We start from the raw sequence: 22,094 nt of genomic DNA on the forward strand, positions 1-22,094 counted from the left end.
AATACTTATCAGATACTACAATCACAGACAAAAGGAACAATTCATGAGTGATATAATTAAAATGTCCCCATGGAGTCCACTTGCAACATAATTTGGAAATCCTATGGTGGTACCTGATTGATCTGAAACTGCTTCCTATGAGGAGGATCAAAAAGGCATTTCAATGTTTATATACACAACATAAACTCTGCAGTTCTATAAAAGTTAACCTCATCTCGATCAAAGAAAGCTTATCTCTGTTACTCAGTTTTAAACCTGCCATTCAGTATCTTAATAACTTGAGGCTAAACCATTTTTTCCGCTGTGTTCAGATTAGCAGGTGTCCGAAGCCTTCTCCGACCGGCTTCAAAAACCCCAATCATTTTATCTCTTTTGAACCAAGACCCGATTTTAAGCAGCCTGCTCGTGCTGTATGGCAGCACCCAGGGAGAAAACTCCACGGTTGGAGCCAAGTGCTTTTCCCTCTGCAGCAGCAGCAGCAGCCGCTCCTGCTTGTCAGACGCCGATAAGTCAGCCTGGTTATGCCCTTCAAAGCATTAGAGCAGCCTTATCTAAAAACGTCTGAACGTCTAGTTTTGGTGTTGTTCCTAACTGCCTGCGGCTTAGTTAGGCATTCAAATAAAAAGTGGTCATAGTGTTATGGGGCAGAGAGACACATGATACAGATGTTGCAGAGCTGGAGACAGCTTGTGAGACCGCATCCCGTCCGCACGGATGAGTGAATTCCCTGCAAGATGACTGCAACAGATAGGAAAACACCAGAGGGTAACGTCCAGTCAGCGCACGACTACTTCATACATATAGTAAATACACAAGACGCTGAAGGAAGCAGGGCCACAATATTTGGTAACGGCAAGTATTCTCGAGTCTTAAAAGCCGTGCAATCAGGACATCACAACAGTAAAGTAGCTCCACCGGTCCTGGTTTATTGTGGTTTGGGAAATCCTCCGAGTTGATAAGTATTTTTTTCATATTTCAAGAAATGTGGTTGTTTTAGCAAAAAAAAAAGAAATGTTTTATACCTGATAACTGTAAAAAGTAAAACTGGTGAAGGAATCAATGAACGTAAGATGAAGCTTTGTGATGCTTTGATTATTAAATAGTCATGTTATTAATGAAAAACATTTCACATATTCGGTATGGACGCATGTTATTAGAGCAGTGATGAAGCTGGACATCGACACCTGAACAGATCAGAGTAAGAAACTAATAAGGGGAACAAAAGTGAGACTGGAACAGAATAGCTGTTTTAATAAAAAAAATTATTTATGTTTGTTTATAAAGTTATGTCGTGTCTGTCAGTACGTCACAATTTGTTTTTTCTACCCAGCCTTGTACAAAAATCCAACTAAGAACTTCCTTTCTGACTTTAACAGAAGTGTAAATAAATTCCTTTTAAACTATTGCACCTTTAGAGCGCTAACGAAAACCACTGAAATGGATCCATTAAACAATTTCATCTTGCTGGATGAACCGCAGACAGACGCAGTAACGCAATGACGCAGAACGGCGATAGAAATAGAACCAATGGCTGTGAAAAGCCTGAACAGTGAAGGAAATTCCCCGCTGTGTACTGAAGCAACTGTTCGCGGCGCTGCTCGACTTGGCATGACATTCCTTAAATACCAGAGAAAAGCTGGATTTAAGTTCTGACAATACTGTGACGCAGGAAAAAAAAAAAAACTAAAAATAATTGCACCGTTAACCTTTCCCATTTGACCAATTCCTCCTCCTGAACAGCCCTGAGGCCTTTTTTTTTATTCACTTAGAGCAAAGAGAGTTTCCCACTCTTATCTAAGTGCCTAACAACTGCTTTTTCAGAAACCTGAACTGAAAAACCTTGGAGAGTTTTATTTATATCTAAAATAAAATGAGAGACCTCGCTGACGCCTCCTGTAGCTGACAGGCAGAAGCGCCATCGTGGCGGCCATCGTAAGAGACCATCGCACTCACCGCTGTTGCGACTCTTGCGGTTGGCCTTGCCTCCCGTCAGCAGCATCTTCAAGCTGTTCCTAAACATGACTGCGGCGGCGGATGTCCGACTACACAAAGAAACCTGGCGGAAGAAAGCAAAGAAAACACAGATTCGTTTTAGGAATTGAGCTTTTTAGGACGGCCGGATGTCCGCGTGGACATCCGGCCGTCAACAAGAGAATTCATCAGTTCAAAAGGATTATCAGCGGTATCAGAGAGCGCCTAGCAGCTAAATTCTCCAGATAGGAGAGAAGAGGGGAGGCTTCAAAAGAAGTTAATGTATCAGAAAAACGAAGCGGGGAAAATCCCATTCATGAATGCCTAATCTTATCTCCGTCATCAAAGTGCGAGATCAAATGCGTTCTTGTAATTAGAGAACAATAGAAGGAAGAACAAGTGGGTTTACAACACGTCTTGGAGTAAGATCCCGAAGCATTCACTCTTACTTGGCAAAACACGGTGCGCCCGGTGCTACCACGAGGTAAAGGATGATGAGCGTTTAATTCATACTTATTCAGTAGCCGCATCAGGATGAGAGGTGAAAGGCAAAAACGAATGCAGACTAAGAAACCCAAATCAGATGCATTAAAAATGCGGTTAGGAACGTGAAGATTTGGACAGCGTTCAGGATGGAATAACGTTAAGAAATAGGACAACAGCTACATTGTCTGTATTCTGTCCTGTTCAGCTTCATGCTGCCACCACCGTGCTTCACAATGGTGTATTATGGGTGATGTCCTGTTTCAGGTTTTTTCTGATGGAGTGTTTTACACTTAGGCCAAAAAGGTCCAGTTTTGGTCTCGTCTGATCAGAGCTCCTTCTTTTTGCGCGTTTACTGGCTTGTTGCAAACATGACTTCGCTGCACTTCTTTGAGCGCTTTGCCTCTCTTCTGTGGAGACCATTAGCCGAAGGGTGCATATTTTTTGCCTGCACACTTTTTTAGAAATTTAATTGTAAAAAGGTTTTACGAGAAACATTTATCATTTCCCTTCCACTTTAAAGCTCAGCACAACTCTGTACCCTTCTATCTTAAAAAAAAATAATAATCCTAATATAACATTTTAAAGCTTTGTGATAGTTTCACAACAACATGTAAAATGGGCCAAGGGGTAATAATATTAGTATTGAGGGGATAAGTCGGCTTGCAACCTGTAAGTTTTGGATTTGATTCCAGGTCGTGCTTAATTCCCCCACCAAATTGTGTGTTGGCGTAACAAAGTGTACGCGTTTGTGAGTGGTTATCAGGGGAAAGCGCTTTTAGCACTTTTAGTTATCGCCGAAATGGTTCAGGCATCTGATAAGGACGCCTCCTGAATGCCTCCCTTTGAAGGTTTTTCCGGCACATTTCATACGGAGGAGACCCAGAGGTTGCTGGAGAAACGATATATCCCTTTTGTCCTGGGAGCGCCTCGGGGTCCCCCAGAGGGAACTGGGGGGGGGGGGGGGGGGGGGAGCGTGTCAGGATTTTCATCCTGGAGCAGTTCACCTACAACCAGATATATTATAAGCAGGAAGAGATGGCTGGACGAACAGAAAATGTTTTACCCTACCCCACCAGCTTTAACAAGGCATAGTATTTCCCCCAGATATGAATGTTTAGTTAGGACAGAAAAGCGCATTTATTGTACTGAGGAACAGTTGAATTTTAATCTGATTAAGTTTACTACAGTCCACCAAGTCCCTCCCTGTGAAAGACTGATAAGGAGGTGGTGAAGCAAGCTTTGTTTTGAGGAAATACTGAGTGAGAATATTTGCTCTTTGGACAGAGTCAACAGAAGACAAGGGTATTAAAAAAATAGGGTTTTAACAGAGAAATGAATCAAATATATTTTCTGGGTATTTTCCTTCCATTAGAGATATAAGCTGCTGTTAAACTTTATAATCTCTGCTGCTCATAACATAGTCGATACGTGTTTACAACATGCTAATGGTTGCACGGGTTCTGATTGGATCGTGAACCGCTTACACTCTCTCTCAGACGGTTAGGTACACTTACACACACCTCAGCCACTTCCAGATGCTGCTGCACCGTCAAGCAAATTGCATATTATCTCTTAGCGTTCTGTAAATGGTCTGGGGTTTTCTACACTGCTTTTAACTTGGAAAAAAAATTTCACCAAAGTATTATCAATAATTGTGTGTTATTTACGCTTGTATTTATTATACTATTTTACTTTTATCTTGGCTTTTCTGATAAGCTCATTCTAATGCGTTAGAACTACCTTGAGATTAGATTAGCTTGTTTTGTGTTGGTTTTTTTTATTTCCATTACTAAAAATTAAGTCTAACTGTCTTTTTCCACTGTCACCCGAATTTCCCTGTTGTGGGACAATAAAGGAATTTATGAACTTATATTAACTTCTAAACCTCTGCAACATCAGGACAACTTAGGCGGAAGTGTATAACTATAAACCCCTGAATTAAAAACTTCTGGCACACCTGACTAAATAAATAAACAATAATGCATGCGACCAGAGATGTCTCCGTAGCATCTGGCTGGCTTTGAGCCGGCAGAGGGGAAAACGAGCATTGATGTATTGATGGAGACAGAGTCTCAGACAGGAAACGGAAGCAGAGAGGGCAGGATTTATCCAGAGTGCATCAATATAATCTTCTGTTGCTCTTGCAAGCAGAGAAAAGGGTAAATGTAAGCAAGCGCAGGAGTTGTTTCCTCTAATAAGTCCTGCTGCTGCACCCAGCAGCATGCCAGTGTTTGTTTAATTATTGTGTCAGCAGAGCAAAAGGCATAAGGTTCTCTACACTCTGATCACCTTAGGAAACTGAAAGATGCAGTCATAATTAACAAATTATAATATTGTTGAAATGTTCATTGAGTTAAGTGAAAGACATTAATTACACACAGACCCATGTTTCAAAGCCTTTATTTCTGTTAATTATGGGGATATTCTGCTGAAAGCTAATGAAAACATTTAAGAGTAGAATATTACATCTGAGCAATAAAACAAACATTTTTACTACAGAAATATAGTCTCAATGAAAAATGTGTTTAAGTCCTGCTTAAACGTTGTCATTTTAAAAAGATAATGCTATTCTGACAAAATTTAACTTAGTTAACTTTAGTTAATTACTTTGCTTTTGCTATCTTAGTGATTTTGGGTGTGTAGAAGCAAAGTTTTTAAAAACAAATCAGCAATGACTAATTTCAAGGTAAACTCTCGAGGCATCAAATGTCAAAATCTTTTTTAGTGAGTATTGTCCTTGGGTTTTGTTATAATATGCTACTGCAATAAACAACAATAAAAAGACATTTCATGTCAATGTCAACTTTATTTATAGAGCACATTTAATACAGATGCCTCTGTCCAAAGTGCATATATATATATATATATATATATATATATATATATATATATATATAAATACAAAAAACGAAATGAGAATAGTTGGAAATGATAAAGTTCAAATGCTAAAAACACTAAAAGAAAATGATAAAAGAATGATAAAAGAGTCTCCTCGGCTTAAGTTAAAAGCACCTGGGCTGTTCTAATATTCACAGGCAGACAGATCCAGAGTCTTGGCGCAGCAACAGCAAATGCTCGGTCCACTCTAGGTTTAGGCTGTGATCTTGGCACATCCAAAGTCAGTTGATTTGCTGATCTTGTTGATCGAGCTGGAACATGGACTGACAAACGCTCAGGAAGATAGAGAGGAGCTGACCCTTTCAAACGTTTAAAAACCATTAACGTAATCTTAAAACAAATTTTACATATCTTTACCAGGGATCCCAGGTGTAGAAGATACTGTATTTATTGTATAGTGCTAATCTTTTTTTTTTTAAAAAACACCCTTTTCAAATAAGTAAATTTTGATATTTTAAACATCACCAAACCAATTTTGTGCCTTTGACCAAACTGTTATAAATAAATTACACGATCCTTAATATCATGATGGTATTTTTATTATTTTTTTTGTCACAGCTGAATCCCACAGTTTCCCTTTCTCAGCTATCCCCTATAACCCCTACCCTCCTCCTCCTCCTCCTCCTCCTCAGTGCCTTCAAAATTCTTTGATGTGAGCTCTTGTAGTAAAGAGGATGGCAGCAGATGTTCTCCGTTAGGTGCAGCTTACTCAGTGGAGCCTCCACAGTTAAGCTCCAGCTGCGAACCCGAACAAGAAATAAACATCTAAATAAAAAAATGGAAAAAGCTCTCCAAAAGCCCTTCTTCCTCCTCTTCTCCCCCTTCTCCCCAACAGTTACGACATCCCACTGACCTTGAAAGGGACTGTAAACCACCCCAGATCTTTGAACCACCTCTGCCGTGAGGGAAGCTGGAGGCAGGGATGATATCACCGTTACTAAACCCCGATTGGTCACACAAAACGCACATTAGCGCATTTCTGGTTTTATGCTGCGTGCTGCTGGGAGTCTTGGAATCAGCTGTAAACTTTACGACTTTAGGGCCCGAGGAAAAGCTTAAAAAGTATCCATCTCAACTGGGCAGGCTGGATTGCCTTACCTGCGAGAAGAAACTTTACTGTAGGAATCATCAAAGCTGATTCACGACGCAGAAACACGAGTGATCCTCACTTCTAGCCGAGGCTCAGATGAAAAGCCTCATCAAAGCCACCCCGCAGCTTTAAGGTAGACGGAGCGCAAATTCAGATTTTTCCTTCTTTTTTTTTTTAGTTTAACCCCCATTCATTTACAGAGTGAACAGCAGATAGGCGGTGCTATGCTGCTGAAACATGCAATCCCCTTTCCTAAAAAGAAAGATGGTTATAGGCAGTGTGCCTTCCTGTTACAGATACAAACGAAAGGAGAGTAAAGAGGCAACAGGTCAGATCTGTTCGCGTATATGGTGCGGCTGTGCACGAATCAACCCATCACCACTCGAGCTCGGCATGAAACTCGAGGAGCAAACAGCCCTATTATGACTGGTTTGGATAGCCTGCAGGCCATAGGCTAAGCTGTGATTATACTAACTTGAAATCTTAAAAAGCCATGACTCACTCAGTAAATACCCACTGTAACTCTGTCAGCTCCTCCTCGGAGTGAAAAGGCTACAGAGGAAAGAAGAGGAGAAAAAAAAAAAAAAACCTCAAAGACAACAGCGTCTATCCGGGTGAATGTGTTTCCGTTCGTTTAACCGTGAGCAGAACAGGAGCGACAGCTTGACGTTAACAAGCTGCCAGAGCAGAAAATGAGAAGACGTGTAGCTGTCGGTTTCCTGGAAGACAGAATCATTGATTAAAATCTAAACAGGACGGGGGGAAAAGCGCGCGCGAGAGAGAGAGGATCACACATAAGGTTTGCATATGAAGCTGTGAGCATTCTGACCCCTGAGTGCCGGGCCTTTTGAGAAGGGAAGCCAAGACGCAGCACGCTCTCACAGAATCCAAAATGCGCCCAAGCGGATGCAGCCCATCTCAGGATCCTCCACAGCTTGCTCCCAGTGCTCCTCCTGTTTGTTAAAACCCACTTAAAGGCACATTCACCAGGCTCGCATGAGCAGCTTTTAGCGGCTAATGTGACTACAAACGGCACGCTTGTTTGTTCTAATGAAAGATGAATCAAACGGCTCGGGACGCTTGCTGGAAAGAGTGCCGTCAACATGCTCCGGAACATGATGTTTGGAAAAAAAATACCCCCACATCTGTTTGTGTCACACAATTTTGTGTGCTAGATTAAATATCAAATCATACAGAAAGCAACATGTGAAAAGGTCGGTGTGCTTTAGTTTTCATAAACGTCTCATCTTTATCCCTGACCTGCGTTCCCTGGTCATCTTTATGCTGTTTCTTCATCCATGTTCTCTAAAACCTTCAGATTATTCCTGTCCCCCCTCCACAACTACGCACCACTTCATATTGATCTGTCGCATACAAACCCAATAAATGCATCACGGTTTGCAGCTGTGGCAAGAAAGAATGTGCAGAAGCTCAGGTGGGTGTTGATAGTTTAGGTATCAAACATCCCTTTGAGGCATCGGAGGCTTCCAACAGACTGCCACTGCTTGAAGAAAAGCTGCGTGATGGTATGACACTTAGTTATCAGCGTTATAAGACGACCTTAAGTCGCTCACACTGCACCGCCGTAATGTCTAAATGAATTTTTAATCAGCCTCTAGATTTTTTTTTTTTTTAACTTGTAAGGAATTCAGGCAGCCGCAGGTGCACGAGCACCCCCTCCCTTTTGGGTGTGAGGCTGGCCCTTAGATTGGCTGTGGCCCTCCATTAATTACAAAGCGTATTTTCAATCAATGGAGTAGCCTTTAATGGGGCCAGAGATGGCAAAGGCCGGTGTCACAGGGCATCAAATGGGATTTATCTCATGTTACCCTCCTGCCTTTGAATTAAAACTAATCCGAGAGGAAACCACACAGACTCAATGATACGATTAGAGGGGGGGGGGGGGACGCGTTTCCCAAAGGACGGCTCTCACTGTGATTAACATTAAAGCAGAAGCTACAACAGACACAAAGGACTTTAAATGCTTTAAATTGAATTTGCCTTTTCCACCGGCATAGGTTTTAACGCATGCAAATAAACAAAGACGTTTAGGGTAAATCCAGAGCAATGACTTAGCTCTTCCCAAAGATGGAATAAATATCGGTTTGAAAAATAAGTAATTAGGTGTCGCCCATCAAAGACAATGAGCAGCTCAAGATAAATGAAGCACAGACAGCGCAGGAAGACTAATGCTGCAGGCCCAGTGGGACGCACGTTTCTTCAGGCAATTACGGCGCAATCTGTCAGTCTGACAAGGAAACATAAATGTCAAAACTTAATCAAATGGGGAGAAACGGCAGAGAGGAGTGGATTCCTGACTATTTGTCTCATTACGACAGTCTCGTTGAGACCAAGTCGCCCAGAGTCCAATGGTTTCATGGCTTCATGGAGGGGGAGTAAACACGGACCTGTTCATTAAAGCTAAACCTTCCTACCAGAGTGCATCGGTAAAATCAAGAAATAAACAAAAGAAAATGTAACTAAATTCAGTCTAACCCTATTTCCCTTATCTTTCCAGCGGTAGACCCTCCCCGTCATCAGACAGGGATAAATCATCGTCTCCAGTTTGAGGATGGCCATGGGAACATGGCTCCATAAATCACACTGATATCAATAACGGGAAGTGTCAGGGCCTGGCTCTCACCGGCAGAGCCGCACGAGGCAATGCAGAAACCACTTAGGGTTGCCGCTAACAAAGTTTCACTCCTGCCCTGCAGTGGATTATTTATTAATCTGGATTAATGTTCTCTCATTCTGTGCTGCTGCTGCTGAGGGGAAGGCGGTGATATCTGTATCACAATGAACCCAACGCGGCTGTGATCGGTCACAGGTGAGACCGTGCTCAGACCTCTTGTGGGCAAAAATCAAACCGCGAAAACTTGTCATCCTTTTGGACTGCCTTCAGGATTTCCACTAACCGGTTGATTAGCTGGCATCCAGTGGCTTTTAACCACACTTTCACATATTTACCTTTACCTGTTCATTTTGAAATATTATGGCTTCCAGTTGATGAAAACATCAAACTGGGTTTTTCAGAAAATCATAATATGATAAGGAAATGCTGACATTAAGTAAGACCAATAAATGTATATTCTTTTAACTGAAAAGTCAACGCATGGCCTTAAATGGAATACACAGTCATGGGGAAGAATGCTAAATTGACATTCGTCCAGCAGACGGTCATTGACACCATCCTCAAGGCGGGCTCCCCACAAAAGGTCACTTACGTAAAAGCTGTCCATTCACACAGAGCTATATCCACACATATTAATGGAAGGTTGAGTGGAAGGTAAAACTGGGATGTAACGTCCTCTTTTTGAGATGATAGCAAATGTTGTGCTTAATTTGGAAACCAAGGTCCCAGAGTGTTGAGGAAAGGTGAAGAGAATCAGAATCAGAATTATGAGCATTACTGCCAAGCACTAACGCTGATGGACGAGGTAATTTCCTTTGGTGATAAAGAGCTAGCTATATATATATATATATATATATATATATATATATATATATATATATATATATATATATATATATATATATATATATATATATACCAACAATTAACAAATATGTGCAAAATGGCAGGTTTGTGCATGATATAAAATTAAATTGAATAATATTTATGTACGGAGACATTTGTGCTGGAGGCGCACAGTTCCTGAGGAGACGGAAGATTGCAGCCAATCACCTTCTCTGCAGAGCGAATGATACGCTGCAGCCTGCCTTGGTCCATGGAGGTGGCAGCAGCGTACCAGATGTGATGGAAGAGGTGAGGATGGACTCAATGATGGCGATGTAGAAGTGCACTATCGAAGGCTCTATCCCAATACATCTAATTATAGCTCCGAGCTCCTGCTCCTAAGGTCAATCCGAATAGCCTTATTGGGTAAGGACTCTTTAACCAAAGTGGAAGTGCGTTAGCGGTTGCCATAATTACCGTCCGAATAGTCCAGTCAGTAAGGAAGGAGGTAGGAAAAGGAGCCTGTATGCTTCCTCTCACAGCTCATTTAGCGTAGGAACCGCGTGATGTCCCTTACCAGCTCTAAGGAGCTATAAGGAATCCCACAATCCTTTGCGTGACATGACGTACAAGCACAGCTCACCTCACAGAAAGAAACTGAAGTGGCCGGAGCGCACACTTTGTGGCTCATTTTCAGAAGGCTGTAGGCCCAGATTTGACTCAAATCTTCCATGTGCGTTTCCGTCACGTAATGAAGTCGGAGTTAAAGGCTGTCCGAAATCGGCACAGCAGTCCGAGGCTCCTTTCCTCCCCATGATACAGTTCTTATTGTTGACCCCATGAAAGGTCAAGCAACAGGAGCTAGGAGCTATAATTAAGGGTCCTCAAGGGACCCTTAATTAAGGGAAGTCCTCTGTGTGTAATTATTATATGTTTATATTTTTTTGTTTTGGATCATTGACATGAATTGCTTTTGATGATATTCAACAACAAGAAATGAGTTGGACGTATGAAAACAGCTTCACTTTGTTTCAGCAGACAAAGTCACATGTTTACAGCAACTGGAAATCAGATATAGGTTAAGAGTTTCAATTTCAATTATCTCGTTACACCTCCAGTTCGAGGCGCTTTTCGGGGCTACATAAGGAAGAATGAACGCCCAACCCTGAAACGGCCGTGAAACAGCTACTCATGTGGACTCTTTCTTACTACTGAATTCTTACCCAGACCAAGACCAGAAAGTTAGGGGTCAGTGCAGTCCCCTTCACGATCCAAGGTGGGTTGTCCTAATACACCAACCTGACCCATGGAGTGAATTGCCATTTGTTTTGGGCTACAGCTCGTCCCCGTGGGCCTTAAAGAAGTCCTCTCACACAGTTTGACCGACGCCTCTCTTGCCCTATCCCTCAAATCCAGTCAGAGGAAGCAAACAAAATAGTACTTCAACCTTTCTTAGAAAGAGAGAGTGCAAAATTAAGGTCAATGTTACCTGTGTCCTTGTATTCTTTCTTTTTTCTCCTGAGATGTCTGGGTAAGATTGAATAATAGAATTAAATACAGCTAGCTGTGTATGTAGGTGAAGATGATTCTCCAACCCAGACTAATCGTAGAAATAAATCATAGAATGTATTGTTTCCTCTCGGAGCCGCCTCACCACAGCTCCCCCCACCCCCCTTTTTAAGTTCTGCGGCATGTTCTCTTTGTAATCTGTTTAAAAGGCAGACAGCGTGGTTCGTAAGTTATTTATGAAAAAGCATTTTCCCCCCACAGACATGACAATGACAACAGGGCTCTGATTTTAGGCTATGCATGTGTTACTTTCAGCCTCCTGTGAACAACAACAACAACACAAATGCAGCGGTGTGTGTGTGTGTGTGCGCGCGAGCTACATAGATCAATTCGAGAGCTGCAAAGGCTTAAGAAGCAGCTATAAGGAAGAAGCTATCTGAGAAGAAAATAGCTGCCGCGCATTTCCTGAGCATGCAAGTCAGGAAACAGATACAATATTCGCCCACTTACGGATTTATTCTGTTTATGCTTTTTTTTTTGTCACACTTCAACGTTTAAGATTTAAAAAAAACCAAATTGGATTATCAGACAAAGATAGCATAATGATGACATAAATTACATAAAACATGCTTTCAAATAATGGTATAATTTATTGTGGAATAGAGCTGATCTAAACCAACCTGGCTCTATGTGGAGAACTAATGGCCTCCTAAACCAGATAACTCGCTGTATCAACCTTTTTTTTTTATTACTGACAAGAAGTCGTTTGCATCACGGTGGAGGAATTTTGACTGACTCTCCTCTGCAGAGTTGATTTAATTTTATTAAACTACATTTCGAAGATGAGCAACATCTTCACGGTCATGCCAAGGCATCTCAATCAGATTTAAGACCAGACTTTGACTAGGCTAAAAGAAAAAAAAAAACAACAACGTAATTGTTTGGGACAATCCCAAACCATCACATCACCCCCACCATGTTTGACAGCACCAGATGTTCTTTTTCTTATACACTGTATTTTACATCTGACATTTTACACCAGGTGTAACTAGACACACACACCTACTAAGATGTTTCTAATTTTAACCTATGTCTACAGAAAATGCTTCCAAGGGTCTTGGAGATTATCAAAATGTTTTTTTTTTTTTGTTTTTTGGTAAATGTGAGAAGAACCTTTTTTTGCATTATTTTTAGTCAGCAGTAGTTTTGGTGTTGAACAACTCTCATGGAAGCACTGACCTTATAGAACTTATAGTTAACTCATAATTAAAATTGAGGGCAATAATACTTTCATACAAGGTTAGACTGGTTTTAAGAGCTCCCCCCCCCCTTAATAAACAAAATTATTTGAAAACCTCTGTTTTATTAAGTCATTTATCAAAATATCACAGACTGTTGAAGTGTGACAAAAAAAGCAAAAGAAGAATACGTTTGTAAGGCAAATGTGTATGATTAAAGTGCATGGTAACTGCAGGGTTAATGAGAAGCATTCTCAGAGCTTTATCAATAAGCAGAGCTACACAATGCCCCGATAAAGGTCAGACTCTGACTTAAATTCAGCTTCCCCCCATGGAGAGACGGACGGCTGAGTGAGACTGTTCAATCAATCCCCCTGACTGCTCCTGCTTCTCCTCTGCCTGCTGCCTCTTTATTCAAAGAGCTACACCTGCTGGTCATTTAGAAGAGCTGCTGCTACGTATAAATAAATGCACTGGGCAGAACTGCAACAAATCATGACTACTCTAAGCCTTTTTTTAAACAAATGGTATTTTATTATTGACTTTGAGAAGTAACCCTGATATGCCGATCATGGAGACAATTTTGTTTGGCATAAATCTGTATCCCTCCGGCAACTCGATGATGTTAAAGTGAAGGCAGCGAGGCTCCAGCAGTAAGATCAGTTTGATGACAGGAAGCTTAAAGGGGCAAACCGAGTCAGGACATCAGAAGGCCACAAACGGCAAGTAATCAACTTTGGCAGAAGTTCACATTTGCATGAAGACTGAGAGATTTGCAATCAGCTGGAGTCTCTGGACCGGGCTAACGCGGAAATTAAATTCCTGGAGGTTTTACACCATCTTTTCTCCCTTCATTCCCCATTCAGCAGATAATCATGGCACATATTTACATTGCATCGGGATCTTCGTCTGACATTTGACAGATCTGGTATGTAATGGGATGACACTCCATGAGGCAAAAGCAAATAAATTAAGATTTCTGTCAATTTCCGTGCAATGCGGTAGCAAACCAGACGTGCAAAGCTTAACAGAAATGCTGACTCCAGACAAGCAGTTTGACTATTTGTAAAATGTTAATCACGCAGAATACACTTATTTTGACATTGATGCTCAGCATTTGCTGTTTGTTACCAGGCACAAGCACAGAAATTTTAAATTTTGTCCCATATGTTCTGTACATCTATGTGTAAAAAAAAACCTATTTTGTAGATCTTAGCCACACTATTCATACATCTTAGTCACGTGATCCCAAGTTCTTATGTACTTTATCTAGATTTTCTAGGCAGGCCCGTATTAAGACAATGTGGTGCCCCTGGGAACTATACCTCAAAGCCCCCCCCCCTACCCGTGCTTTCCTCCGGTCAAAAACATCAGACATAATCAAGGGGATTTCTGTAATGTAATTTACTATTTACTAACTTACACAACTACATGTAGGCATATGAGCAGTCAGCAATATTCAAATATCTCATTTTAAAATGTTGAAATCAAAAAAATCTTGATTTATTTATCATTTATTATTATTGTGACATCAGAGTTCACAAAACGAATAATGCATGGACTTTCAACAATTTCAAGTAAATAATATGACAATTTATGAAAAATATATTTTTAAAGCATGTGTCATGTGGTGTCCCCACATGGTTGGTGCCCCTGGGCACTGGCCCACTGGCCCCTATGGATAATCTGGCCCTGTTTCTAGGCTACACCAACCCTTTGCTGTGGATAATTGTGATGTGAAAAGAAAACTGAAATAGCTTTAAAAATGTGTCAAAAACAAAAACAGAAAAACTGTGGTGACCACTCTGTATTCACCCCAAACAAGTCAAGACCGCTTATTGCTAAATGTACAGCAGCAAGTCTTTCACTCCCTGTATAAGAGTTAAAGAGGCTGAAAATACAGCATGCCACACTTTTCCGACCTTTTTTTATTGAAAAACATTTATGCAATCATGCACTACTTTATGCTTGTCCAGTGCAGTGCTTTCCCTGTGTCTTGTTGTCCAAGGAGTATTAGTATGGCTACGTGTTATATATATGTATAAATAAGATCTTTATAAATGTAGTATTCAATGTGATATAGTATTCTAAGTGGACATTGTTTACATAAGTTTGAGTATTATTTGAAAATTCATTTATTTCAGTAATTCAGTTCACAAAGGAAAACACATTTTATAGATTAAAACACAGACTAATGATTGAGATTTTTTTCACTTCCAACTAAAACAACATAGCATTTAGGGTAAGAATATGGCATCAGATCAATAAAAAAGCTACATTTTTCATATAGAATTGGGAGCTCAGAGGGGTTTAGGAGCAATTTCCACTTGAAATTACATCCCTGAAATTGCTAATACAGCTCCACAGCTATAAAGTGCAAATGCAAATCTTTGCTATCTGCGTGGATGTAAGGCATTAAACAATATCATTACAGAGGAACCCCTATTCCAAATGCCACTATGTCTGATATATAGGTGATAAAACAAAGAAAAAAATTCTAGTTCTTTTGACCCTCACCTAAATTTTATTCAAAATATCAATAAAATGATGAGAAAATGGGCTGAATGTGACCTTTTGCCTCATAACGTCTTCCAAAGGTTCTAGAGCTGTCAGTTTCCTCTTCTGCGCCTCTATAAGTGTAGACGCTCAGAGAAAAAGAAAAACTGCACTGAAGAAATTTGCATACATAGCCACAGGTGTCTGCACCTCTGGGAAAGCCCCTGTACACAAAGCAGCAGTGACATTTCCTCATCGGCACACATCGGACAAAGACGTGCCGTGCATTGTTTAAAAGGCAGGACTCTAGTTTCTCACCATACCAACCATTAGGGAGTGGGGGTAACCTTATCTGTGCAGCAAACCTTTTTTTCTGAGAGTTAGCAATGTTTGATAGACAGTTAAATGGCATCTTGTGTGTTTAAAGTGCTGTAAACCCAAAACTATTTGTGAAAAGAATTTGCACTTGTTTTAGAAACAAAGCCTCCTCCTTAGAGGAATATGGAAAAAAAGTGACCGTTTCTGACCAACTTTTAAAGCCTGATGCCGGTACCGGCATCGCTTGGTTGATACCGGTACCGGTGTGCACGGACTTGATAGCAGCTTAAAGCTTTTTATTTTTCAAAAGGTACTTTTAACTCGACAAACAAGCATCTTAGGAATGCGTATTTTAATGTATTCCATATGGCTGTCTTTATAATATTTGTTCAAGTGCTGTGCAATTAATTTCTTACTTTTTTGATATGAACTCCAAAGAATCAAATAAGCAACGTAATCATCAAAAAAACATTACCTAATTATTCATATTATTATCATTGCTGGTATGTTGCATTTTTGCTGTCTAATGATTAATGTAAGCTGATGCCCAGTTATGTTCTGAAAATTCAGCGCAATACAGATTAAAGAAAGAAGGGAGACGAATGAACTGCTGCTCAAGTTGCATTGTTTCACAAACTCAATGAATTACATATCATTTTTAATAATCATTATTTCAACATTAGCATGATGTGATTATAACTTTTATAATAATCGAGCAGCGCTACACTTTTGCGGACTTTTCAGGACTACGCAGCAACCCAGTAGAGCTGAACAGCTGCAGACCGCATGTGAAGCTCTGCACTCAGAGCTTTTTTTTTTTTTTTTTTTTTTTTTTGCACCTGACCCAAAATAAAGTATGAACAAAGCCATGTGTATACTGGGCTTGTCCCAGTTGATTAGTCTGCATGGAATCAGTGGAGTCTGACTTATCCCATAGAACCCAAATTGGTTAATCCAGAAACTTAAAGGGTTTGCACTGCCCACACAAAAAAAAACGTACCCAAGTTCCTGATGATACTGACTTTAACATCATCAAAATTGTATTGGCTTCCTGAAAATGCTCAGAGCTACATGTCACATTGCCAGAGGTCTGAGGATGGAGCCTTGTAGTTGCTCAGTATCTCCAAGCAAGCAGAGCCAGATAAGAGTGTTGAACTTCTTTGCCTGGGGCTATTGTGTATGAACTGCTGCAGAGTGGTTGATAGGCTTAGCGTGGTTTCTGAAGAGGATGAAAGTCACGAGGGGACTTAGTGATTTGCCTTCTGAATGGACAAAACTACAAATGTCTTCATCAGACACAAAATGTAATGGCAGAAAACGCTGTGGTTGTGTCAGATAAAAACTATAGCAAGCAGAGCAGATGTTTGAAGCTCTGCATTGATCATTGGAATTTAATCCATTGAAGAAGTTGTTTCGTAAAATGCTTGCGCATCATTTTCGTTGCGGAGATGCTTCCTTTTGCAAGGATGTTTACAGCTATGTCCAAAAATAGCAACAAAATGACATAATCGTGTATTCCTGAAACCCTAGACTCCGGTCCAGATCAAATGGCATATCAATCCAGACCTGCTGTGAAAAGATTTGTGGGATTTTACAACTAAAAAGGAGGAGTATTTAAAATATATATATATATATTTTGGATTTGATCTCACAAAACCTGGGTTTCAAATCAATCTACATGCCACTGTACTGTTTACACAGAGGTTCACTATAAAAGAGTAAGCCAAGATGCCTCTCTTTACTGCTGGAGCTCCATGTCACCCTATGTCATGTGATCCACAGCCCTCCGCAGACCTACAGACCTATGGGAGCAACGTGAACACAACGCTGCACACTGCTGAAACGCTTGCCATTAATCATTACAATGCTCAAAGCAAAGTGCCTAATTTTTTAAGCAGTCTTTTGAAAAGCTTTGTTTTCACGGAAACAGCTGGAAACTCAAAAAACAAACATCTTATTGGCCAAAATATCAATATATGCCAAAGTCACATCAAACCAGAGAGGAAGCAAGCCAACATTAACCTAGGATCGCATTAAATATCTAGTCCAAAGAGCACTTAGTGAAACTTTTCATAACCACAACTGCCGAGTCAGACTGTACCTTCGATGTTAAAGCTAAACATGTTTAAGAGGAAATGTTGTTCAGAATGTTTTAACAGATATTTAAAGCAAAGTTAATCCCTCGTTGAACCAATAAAGAGTGTTCAGACAGTATTCTGAATTTACTGAGAACAAAACACAATAAGGCTTGTAGAAAACTTTGTTAAAATTAAGTAAAAATGTTCTATGTTTTTATTTTGTCTTACTGTTCTGTAGGTTTCATATAAGAGACACAGAATATACAGCAGTTGAGGTTACAATATCAAAGTGTGGGATACTACAATCGCAAGTGGCTGATCTGGATGCAATATTTAGTAGGCTAATATAGTTTATGAATTCATGGTCTGCATGCAAATATGTACAGTCTAAACTGATGCCCACACCTGATATAGAATTTATGAAGAACGGAAAGCAGCATCAAATATGACAGAAAGGGAGCTGAGAAAATGTGGATTCAATCAATCAATGAAACTTTATTTGTAGAGCACTACTCATACAGTGCTCTACAAGTATATGTGACTGCCACTTAAAAAGTGTCAGTCACATATACACACTGTTGTAGTTCCTACACCGTTCATCTGATTTGGATGTAAATACCCTCAAATTAAAGCTGAAAGTCTGCAGATAAAGCACATCTTGTTTGTTTCATTTCAAATCCATTGTGGTGGTGTATAGAGCCAAAAAGATTAGAATTGTGTTGATGTCCCAATATTTATGGACCTGACTGTACCTCTTAAGGACCAGAAAGTAGAGCATTACAATATTATATTCTGCAAGTTATAACTAAATTCTCTGCACTGGACTGGAAGAGAAACAGGCAATCGAATCAATGACATTTTATCTATGTAGCACCAATTCACGAAACGACATCTCGAGGCACTTTACAAAGTTAATTCAATCAAATCATACAGGCAGATTGGTTAAGTTCATATAAGGAAACCTGGTAGAAAACATTGAGTCTGTGATCTTCTTCACATTCTAAAATAGATTTTTTAAATCTTAATTTTAAAGGGGCCTAGTGCCATATTTGACCATCAAAAGAAAAAAAAAAACACATATCTTTTTTCAACCTGAAAGCAAGTTTGCACCTGCCATGATCACTATAAACACAAATATTATTGCGCCATCTGCTGGCAGTACCACGTAACTATCACAAAGCACGATATAAAATATAATAATCCAACAGAGCACGATAATTCAATCGAAAAACCTTTGTGTGTAACCACAGTGAGCTACTGGCATACAAAATCGTAAAATCATAGTAGGTGACCAGGCCCCTTTAAATCAAATATGTAGCAGAAATCTTGGATCTGATCTGGGGGATTCATTGCCAGCGTTATTTTCAGGTAAAATCCTTTTCACAATATGCAACAATAACATGCAACTGCATGTTTTCCTAATATTGTTCAGCCCTATTTCATATGTAACATGTGCGCTACTAAGTTTTTACAAAAATCCTTAGAGAACAGAGCTTTAAGAGCTTTGCAATAATAATAATTCACCCAAACCCTTTTGTTGCTTGTATTGTGCAATTTCTGCTGTAATTGTATTTATTAATCATACAAGTTCATATACTTTAGGCTAAAGAATGGGTTTGCTTTGTAAAACATGGAATCTTGAAAACAAAATTAAATTTGGTAAAAAAATTTTAAATAATTTGATGTGGACCTCAGTTTAAGTAGCCGATTTAAGGGAGATGGTGCTAGTTGTTTACTCTGCATTAGTGTCTCTGGGAGTAAGTTTTACCTCATCTGTTCAGAGTCCTTATTTTTCATGCTCATGTATAAAGAAAAAAAAATATTATTAATGTCATGAATTTTTTATAAATCAGGTTTAAGTTAAAATGTCTCATAGAATTGCAATGAGAATCACACTTTACTGCCAAGAAATTTATAACAGCTAGCTTATGACCAAGAACAAACCAGTTGGAATAAGGATGCTTGAAGTTGTACTCAATTTTAATAAAAGGGATCTGACCATCAAAGGTTGTTTCAGACATTTGAGCTGACCCACAAATCAGATTTGGACCTTTGAACGTGATGTTAAGAAGCCCTACCTGGCAAAGTCCATCCATCAGTTAATAATGGAAGAAAAGATTAAATTATGGTAAACCTATCCACTGTTTTTTTTTTATTAATGGCAACTAAGATGGCTCTTGATGCATGCAAAAAGACCACGAACGAGTCCATGAAGACAGAATGTCAAGTTTTCATGTCAGGGTATGGTTTCAAAAGCACAGGACGAGAATAGAACAGATCAATGAGGTACCCCCATCAAGCACGCAGGAGGAGGGAGATTGAAAGAGACTGTAGGTATGTCGAATGGGTGCTCAAGATGACATTTGGTGCCGGAAAATTGAGTTTCTGCCAACAACTAGACTCGCCCACTTACATCAGTCACCAAACAGGTTCAATCGTTGAAAGTGATTGTCGACAACAGCCTTGTTCACGTCTGGGGAAATAAGACGGCACATTACAGCGGCAGGCACACCAACCTGCTTTCAATGAAGCAGACGCGCGCCGACCGAGATGGGAGATGAATCTGTTTCCCGATGAATTATGCATTGTTCCACTTCTGCGTGTGCACCACCAACACGTTCGGATTCAGTCTAGAACTTCTCTGTCCACTGTGAATTAGCAGCAGCCCTTTATGATCTCCTTTCATCTCGTCCGCAGACAGCTCGTACGGAAGAAGCGCGCCTTTAGCATGCAAATGAGTCGAGAGCGAAAGAAACGACACGTTCCAGAAATTAAGAGTACACTACCATTAATTCAGTCTCATTCTTATGCAATTAGAGTGTAATGTGGCAATCCAAAAGATTGCCAGGCTCGGCAAACAAAATGGAATCTGTAAATCATAGCAACTCATTTGGATTTAAAGTAAATTGAAATGAGAGAAAACAAAAATCCTGGAAAATCTCACGGCTAATTAGGTTTTTTTGGCAACTTGGTCAGTAAGAGAGGAGAATATATAAAACAAATACAACAAAGAATAACAGCAAGGCTGTGTCCTTATGAAAAAATAGGATGGAAAATAGATGTCTTCAATCATTCACTTCGAAAGGTCATCACATCAGTTTAGATGGCATAACTGAATCGGAAGGCATTGCCGAAGTAGTTAAAAAAAAAGCTCTAAATCAACAACTGTTGCTGTCCAATTTACGTCTTTCTCGGGAAAGGTCTTGCTTATTTTAGCAAGATGATGAAGAAACAAATCTTTTCGTGTAGCACAACAGAGCAACTCTGTAAAACGGTCTGCACGCTGAAGTAGTCGCCATCTGAACTCCTGCAGCTGAAATCCTGGACCAGAATTTGGACAAAAAACCTGAAGCGGTTGCCTCTTTGATTCACAAAAGCTTTAAAAACGAGAACATAACTTGGCTCCATAGATTGCCCTAAATTAAAAGGTAGAGTGTTGGGCGTTATTTGTGTTATTGTGTTTTAATATTCAAATAGATCTGTTTCCCTACGTCCCTAAATATTTTATATACTTTATTTTTATATAGTGTAAAAAATCTCTCTCAAGTTTATATAACATGCTGTTTATAACAAGGCCTTACGCATATGGTTTACAGTAAATCAAATACGGCAAAAACAGTAAACTCTTCAGTAAGGACGCTGCTTTTAGCGAAGAATACTTACTTTGTCTTCATGAAGTGTTAACAATTTAATGAGAGGCTGCACAAAGGTTGTAAGACGCCATTTAAAAAAAAAAGACAACTACATGTGAGATATTGCTTCATTATAGCCTTGAAATAGCGAGATAGTGAGACTTAAGGGTAGGGCTGAAACTAATTATTAATTCAAGCCACCGAATTAAGAATATAACGTAAAAAATGTCAGATATGCAAAGAAGAGGTAGATTTGCAAGTAACAGCCAAAGCATGTATTGGGATCTCGTTTGCTTTGTTTTTTTTATAGTCAAAACAAGAAATTATGTCTAAGTGAATTATAAACATCATAGTCCTAAAAAGGGTTAGAAAAATGCTTGACTCCAATTTTTTTGTTTCTTTACATTTCATTTTATCACCTCTGGGCTATACAACCCCTTCCTACTATGACCGTTCAGTTACAGCGGCAACAGATCATAGAGTCCAGAAAGCATCCGGACTCAAGCGGCGGAACCAACACAAGCCATGTGATCAATAGTTTAAATGAAGATGTTGAGTTGAATGTCGCCATCCATGCTAATCTGACCGATTATTTCCCTGCTACCGCTAATACCTAGAATGTTTCCGTTTTCTTTTCTTTTTTTATCTCCGTGGTGTTGCAAGTCATCGTTAGATAAAAATGTGTTCTGGTCACCTTTTTAAAGAAACATACACGTTTTTAATTTTCAGTCATGTAGTTTTCCTGTTTGAAACAAAAGGCCCGTTTACACTACACTTTTTTAACCGAGCCGAGACCAGTCTGAGCTTGGATCAGCTAACCAAGCTGAGACGACCGTTTACACACCACACTATCCCGGTTCCTTGGTTGCTCCTCGCCTCCTAGTGGCGATCTGCGGCACTATCGCTTTCTGGGATTGA

General features: G+C 39.8%; 1 long non-coding RNA gene across 1 annotated transcript in view; it reads right to left on the minus strand.

The window, feature by feature from the left end:
* Positions 1–1,803: 1,803 nt before the first annotated feature.
* Positions 1,804–22,094, minus strand: part of LOC118564307 — a 63,541-nt gene continuing 43,250 nt past the window's right edge. The window contains exon 3 of the long non-coding RNA XR_004931750.1: positions 1,804–2,056. This is a non-coding gene — a long non-coding RNA (uncharacterized LOC118564307). The remainder of the gene's footprint in view (positions 2,057–22,094) is intronic.

Source organism: Fundulus heteroclitus, chromosome 10 (genome assembly GCF_011125445.2).
Source record: "Fundulus heteroclitus isolate FHET01 chromosome 10, MU-UCD_Fhet_4.1, whole genome shotgun sequence".
Classification (NCBI taxonomy): Eukaryota; Metazoa; Chordata; class Actinopteri; order Cyprinodontiformes; family Fundulidae; genus Fundulus; species Fundulus heteroclitus.